Source organism: Protopterus annectens, chromosome 7.part0 (assembly GCF_019279795.1).
Source record: "Protopterus annectens isolate FY-2018-M chromosome 7.part0, PAN1.0, whole genome shotgun sequence".
NCBI classification, from domain to species: Eukaryota; Metazoa; Chordata; order Ceratodontiformes; family Protopteridae; genus Protopterus; species Protopterus annectens.
Genome location: NC_056739.1, coordinates 1,586,279,854 through 1,586,287,353, shown reverse-complemented (window position 1 = coordinate 1,586,287,353; position 7,500 = coordinate 1,586,279,854).

Genomic DNA, 7,500 nt, shown 5'->3' with positions numbered 1-7,500 from the left:
TACTCCTTTGACTTGTTTAAAAATAATATTATTGAAATGAAAGAAGTTGTTATCCAAAACTAGTGACATTAATGTATGTAAAGTGTCAATTTGGATCTTTGAAAATTTCATGAATTTATGTAAAAAATGTTTGACATAGCCCAAGCCTTCCTGATGAGGGATGTTAGTATACAGAGCTACTATATCAAGAGTAACAAGGATCTTCCCAAGGCCATTAAGATTAGAAACATAAAGTTTGTTCAGGAAGTCCCAAGAGTCTTTAATGTAAAAAGGGTTGGACTGGGCTACTGGGTTCAAAATGAAATCAATGTGTTGAGCAATTCTTTCTGTCTTAGTTCTATTATTGGAAATGATCAATCTGAAAGGTGGGTTGTGGACATCCTTGTGAATCTTTGGAATTCCAAAAAGTTTTCCTAAGCTGGGATTGGGAGTGTGCATAAATAAGAAATTTTCATATGTTATGTAGTGATTTTTGACTAAGGAATTGAGTACAGAATCAATATGTGTGAATCGTGTGTGCACAAAATCTAAAGACACTTTTTGGTAGAAGTCATCATTCAACAAAGTACATTCAATCTTGGTTACATAGTCTTTTTGATTCATGAGAACCACTCCGGTTCCTTTATCCGCCTTCATAATCCTTACATTGTGGTCATTTGCTAAATCTTTCAGAGCTAACTTTTCATTTTGTGTGAGGTTAAACCATTTGTTATTGCATTTAGAAGTGATAGCTTGCCTGATATCATTCTCACATACTGTGGCAAAAGCAGAAATGGTATTATGTAATGGTGGATTAAATAAACTCTTTTTCTTTAAAATAGTAGTGTTGTTGTTTCTATTAACTGTAACACATGACAACTCTGCATTTGTATTAACATTAAAAACATCATTAGAACTGATTACATCATTAGAACTGATTACAGGTGCATTGTTTCCAATGTTAGACTGAGAAAGTAACGTGTCTTGAGATTCATTTACAGAATTTTTGCAATCATTGTCAGTAAGCAACACATGTAAATTTAATTTTCTAGCAAACAATCTAAAATCTAAAAGTAAATCAGGCAGTTTTGCTCTTTGTGCTGGTGCAAATGAATGTCCTTTTTGTAACACATTAATGTGGTCTTCAGATAAGTATTTGTCTGACAAATTGATAATAGTAGAGACAGAATCATCAGTTGCTAGTGGAGCATTGCTGATAGTGGTTCCAACTGTTGTAGATGTGGTTCCAACTGTTGTAGGTGGAGTAATGCTAATAGTGGTTCTAACTATTTGTGGCTGCTCCTGGTCATTATATGTCTTGGTGGTATATGATAACCTATTTTGGCCAAGCCTCTTTTCCTTATGATGCTCTCTTGAACTTCTGTTGTGGTCGTACTTTTTTCTCTTTCTAGAGAATTGAGAAAAGGAGAATGAGTCATCCCTACTTGAGGGTGTCTGGAGTCTAAAAAAGTGTTGTGTGCATTGAAAGAAGTGGAAGGTGTGGGAGAGGAAATTGAGGGAGAGGAATTGACAATTCCAGAAGGTTGGACTCTGTCAGAGGATAAGAAAGGAGAAATGGGTGAAGGAAATGGTGGGCACTCCTGATTGTTTGCTGTGAGATTTCTTCTAACTCCATGGAAGTCAGGCAAATTAGAAGAAGGCACTTGGACTGTGTGAACTGGTCTGGGACAATCAAGGAAAGAAGGAGAGTGGAAATTACACTGTCTAGAATTGACTCGATAGGAAGGGATGGAGTGCGAGGAAGGAGGCAGAAAAGTGGGGAAGAAGACGAAACAAGAAAAGAAGAGGGTTGTGGTATGCATGTATCCTTGTATTGGTTGAAATGCAAATGAGAGGGGTGTGAACCAGAAGAAGAAGATGATAGGTCCTTTCGATTGGGAAAGAACTGGGGATGGGTGGAGATTCTTTTGTTGAATCTGTTATTTGAATTTTCTCTAGGAAAAAATCTAGGATTGGACCTTTCCATAGGAGAGTTGTGAGAGAAATCTGACTGGAGGTGGGTATTGTTTGATCTTGGAGGCACATAGAAACTCTCCCTATGAATGTTGTGAGAGAAGTCAGGATGAGGATGGTAGTTATTTGATGGAGGGGACATAGAATTCCCTGACAAATCAGAATTTTTGGGAAAATGAAAGTCTTTGTTGTCATGTAACCAAGTTTCTGTGATTGGGTAGGCAGAGTTGGATTTATATTGAGTTAAATCCCTCTGCAGTTTACTCCTCTTTTTGGCTATAATGGTAGCAACGTGTCTAGACAATTTAGCAGAAATGGAGTCATAGATTGGCTTAACAAAATGAAATTGGGGATGTTGTTGAATAGTGTTAATTAATTCAACAATCTTGGGTCTCAAATCATGCATTTTGAAGGTGTTGTCCCCTTGAATAATTCTGAGAGCATCTAACCCTGCTGAATTGTACAAATCACAAAGGTCTAAGTGTAGTTTTGAATTCGCTGTTGTTCTGTTGGGGAACCTACAGAGGCGTAAACCTTTAGGAACTATGGATAAAGAAAGACAAGCATCTAAATATAAGTTATCTAATTCGATGCTTTTAAACACCATCAGTAATCTTTCCAATTTGAAAACCAAGGGTTTACATTCATAAAGTGATTCTGTTTGTCTTTTAGAAAAAGACATTTGTCTGAAAGACAGTGGTGGTGTATCTGTGGATAAAAACGGGTTAGCATTAACATGTTCATTAAGAAAACACAATAATTCGTCATCTGTGTAAAGACTCTTACCAAGGCGGTATAAATCTGCATCAGTAGGAACATTAGTTTGTGTAGACATATTGACTGCATTGTTTACCATGGTATTGAATGTATTATTTGTAGATGCCATGAAGATGTAGACCGTGCTACGTAGATGATGTAGATGCTGTTATGAGAAATTCATCTGAGGATGCTTCTAAGTGGATAGTCACTGGTCTGGAGTGGTTATTGTTATTGGGTGAAGTAGATGATGGATTGTGAAGATCTTCTGAGGATGTTTCTGGATGGAGAACTGCTGGCATAAAAAGATGTCCATTTGAGGATACTTCTGAAGATGCTTCTGAATGGACTCTTGTTCTGCTTGCAATCGGTCTGCTAGAGAGGGACGTGGCGAAGTTGACATTATATCTATTTGAATAATTTTTTGAACGGCAAGAAGTTATATTGTCCATTAGACTGTGGGTGTCATTAGACTGTTGTGAAGTGGGAGAGTTAGTGTACTGGTTGGAGAAGGTAACTCTAAGGGGTGGGTGTGTTGACAAGATGGCTGTTGGAGCACTTTCAGAGACTGAGGTTCTCCTTGGGGAGGAATTTATGTTGTCATGAATCTCTTTGTTTGGAAATCCTGAATGCACCACATCTCTTGAGTGCATCACATTTCTGGAGTGAGCTACATCTCTGGAATGAATCGTATTCCTTCTATTAGTGTCTATAACATGCTGATTGATCCTGTCATTATTAAAGGGGTTGAATCGTAAAGAATGTTCAAAATTCGTGTATCCATGAGGTTGTGTAAACCTGTATTGGCTGGAAGGTCTTGTTTCATATTGTCTCTTGTCATTATAACTGTTGTCATTGTAACTGTTTATGGTATTGTGTTCATTGGAGTTGATGTGCTGTGAACTGGCACCATTTGTGGTGGTAAAGAGAAAGTGTTGAGAACTGATTCCATTCTTGGTGGAGATGTCCACGGTGTTGTTGATGGATGATGGTATGTCCATGGTGTTGATGATGGTTGATGGTACTGTGTTCAAAGATATTGTATTGTTAAATAAACCATCAATGCTATTATCAGTGGTGTGAGTGTGCTCGGGGATGGGAACCTGTATGTTTGAAACAGTAGTAGTGGAGTGGGTTTGTTGTACTCTTGACGTTATGGTGCTTGTTGACTTGCACATACAAGAATTAACAATCTCAGGATTAGTGGTGCTTTGTTCGTTGAAATTAACAGTGCCATTATTCTGAGAGAAAGCATGTTTGAGCTGTGATTCAGATCCTGTGGATTTAGTGGTAATGAAACTCTTGTTTTGCGAGAAACATATAACTGGTGAGTTATCGAGAAAAACAATGTCTTTCTGAATCGCTGGGCTCAGATTATGTATAGTGTTGCTGTTTTGCTGCGAAATGTGCTTACATGCTGAAGGGAAATGGTGTCCTCGGGTAGAAATATCCCGAGAATCTACATGAACATGTCCAACGGTGGCTTCAATAAACCTGGCACTAGATTGAGACTGCCGCTCCGCTTTATTTAAGCCAACGGAAGTTCTCATTGATTCAGTATGAACATCATATAAATGTTGTTCAGCTCTGTCTGAGTCAATGGACTCTGTAATAATTTTATAAGTACCGTGCCCTTGTTGTTTATCTCTGTTTGAGTCACTTATATCTGTGATCACTTTGGAAATACTATGCCCCTGCTGTTCAGCTCTGGGCACGTGACTGACATCTAGCTCGGAATGGTCGTGATCAGCAGAAGTGAGAAAACAGGGACTAGCGCATAGTAGCTGTTCAGCTCTCCCTGCGCTGTCATTCGATCTGTGCACGTGGTTTTTTAAAAAATGCACATTCTGGACAAGGCTCTGGTGGTGGCTATGACTTAACAGTGAACAGCCGTTGGCATTAGAGTAAACAACAGAGCGGTTAATAGCCTCATGTTCAACACAAGCATCAAAGCCATCGTTGGCACTCGTTCCCTTCGCAGCAGAACACATCTCCACACCAATTCCCCCCGCAGCAGAACTCATCCCTGCAGCAAAACAAACATCTTCACCAGATCCAACAACACATTGTCCGGAGTTAACTACACCTTGTCTGCAATATCTACTATTATTTGTTCAGCATTCTCTGACTCAACTTCAACATAGCTGGTGACTCTCTGTTTACTAATACTGTAGGTAGGACATGGAATCTGCTGCCCACTGATCACTCTCTAACCTCCTGCTTTTCACTCAAAAAAAAAAAAAAAAGTAAAAGCAAAACAAACCACTTTGTGGCTTTACCCTGACTGACCTTCCTTCCCCCCCCTCCCCTACATAACTTTTTATTCATTGATTTATTAATACCTATACTTACTTTTTCTTTTTGTGCCTGTTTGTCTCCTCTGTTCTCCTCTCTCACTCTGACTCACTCTCTCCACCACTCCCTACCTCGTCTCTTTAACTGTTTTCAGCTTTTTAATGTTCACTTCTAATGACCTAGTACAACAGAATTAGACTCAAGGTCGTCATCAATCTTTTTAGTGACAGTACTATTTTCTGCGTTACTTGATTCAGTAGAAACTTTGAACGCAGAGTTTGAATCTGGATCGTCACCATGTAAGTCCCTGGTGGTGGCGGGAAAAGCACAAACATCAAAGTGGACATCCTTACTACCCACTCCACTAACGTTCATATTTATGGCACAATCTGAACTAGTTAAAGAATCTCTATCAGAAAACGTTTTATCGTTGCTCATTATTATTATTTCATCAAACGTATTTAAACATCTCTTAGTTGTTATTTCTACATCTTGTGCATTAAATTTGTCCGCAAAATTATTATTGACTCGTGCTTTAGAGAAATGACTGTCTCATGCTGCAGAGACCTGATTATCATGTACTTCTTCTGTGTAAAAGTTAGCGTTGCTTTGTGCACCATCACAAACTAATGGTATTTTGGTTGGCAAAGAAGCATGACAAACTGTCGATGCTAGCGTGGTGAAGGTAGACATAACAGGACAAGTGATGGCGGGAGTGAGTAAACCCTCGCTCTTGTTATATGAGGGTGTGGATAGATAATTTAACTTGGTAGCTTGGTTGTTAACTTCAAGCAGTTGAAGCGACGTGCTGTCTAGAGTATAGTCTTTGAGGTTATGCTTGTCACATAGGTGTGACGGCTTTGGTGTTGAAAATGACCTACTGTCTTTAAGTTTGTGGTGGACAGCAGGAAATTCTGTGCGTTCCATCGAGACTGAGTTAGAAGATAGTGTTGTTAATAGTGGTGTAGTTTTTGTTACAGAAGTAACAGTAGACTTGTCAATGTTATGTTGTTTCTGTGATGTCGAAGCAAGTGAGATTTGGTTCACAGGTTGAAAAACTTCTTTAAGTCATTTACTGTGATAAATAATTGTAGGCTTAGAAATGGACCAGTTGGAGGAAGGTGAACTGAGTTCTGACCAACAGTCTAATGAGGTCGAAAGAACTTCATTGTCCCAAGAGTTAGTAGGGAGGGCGGTGGAAAAGTGTGTGGAAGGAGCTAAAAAATCTTGTCCACATTGAAGCACAGGTGGAGAGGAAGGTTCGTCAATGTTAACCTTCGAAATTCTTTGTAAAGTTGAACTAGAACCTTTGCTATATACAGTACCTTTTTCAGTGTCTTCAGTCGAAGAAAGAGAAAGATGCAGGCAACCTGATTGCATGTATTCTTCCTGCGAGGAGCAAGTGGAAGCTTCAGTTTGAATGTGAACTTCATTGATGGCGCTAAAATCGGCCGAGGGTTGGAAGGACATGACTAAAAGTGCATGAACTAGTCATGAAATAGTCATGAAAAAACTTCGGAAACTTGTAAATGTATAAGTAACCGTAACTAAACACAGAAGAATTAAATAAATAACTGCAGTAACTTCTGACTAAAAAACTAAAACAAAATTAAAATTGCAAAAAGTCAAATAACCCTCATTGTTGATTAAGCTTTCGTCCTTTAATGTGTAGGAACTTCTTCAGAATGAGCAAAAAATGCATTCCACTTGCTATATAAGGTACAATGACAACCAATAAGCTTCTATATACAATAGTAATAATAATGTCATTAAAAGCCAGTAACTGTAGAGATTTACATTACAGATGTAAATAAAACATGAGATGAAAATGCAGGGTGGAGTTATACAATGCTGTCACTGCATCCATTTTAAGGCACACTTTAAATTTAAAGCTTCATTCAGGCCAGGATGGTAATCAGCTTCTAAATGAAGCTGCCATTTAAGTTCTAGTACTTGAAGTAAGCCATCAGCATCACCAAAGAAATTGTCCACCTGCTCAATTATTAAAAATTTGAATTTAGAAAAAGAGACACATGACAGGCTGTGTTTACCTAGTGCATTAGAACTGTCCTTAAATCTAATGGCAGCATTGTGCTCTTTGATTCTGTCGCTCAATTTCCTTGTAGTTTTGCCAATATAGAAACTTGAGCAGGATGTGCATACAGCTGCATACACAACCATGGTGCTATTGCAATTGTAACTTTTCTTGAAGAATACTGGTACATTGCAATGTGGGAATATGAATTTGTCTCCTATGAAGATATAGTCGCAAGCAACACATTTGCCACAGGAAAACATTCCTTTACTGTCATTAACTTTTGTGTGTTGTGTGAGTAAATAAGCTTTGTCGTTTCTTTCGAACATAGATTTAAAAGTTTTAGTTTTCTTAAAAGAAAACCTAGGGTTGGCACTCAAAACATCTTTAATGGAATTATCACTTGTCAGTATTCTCCAATTTTGAGAAACAATATTTCTAATGCAGAGCATGTCTCTGGT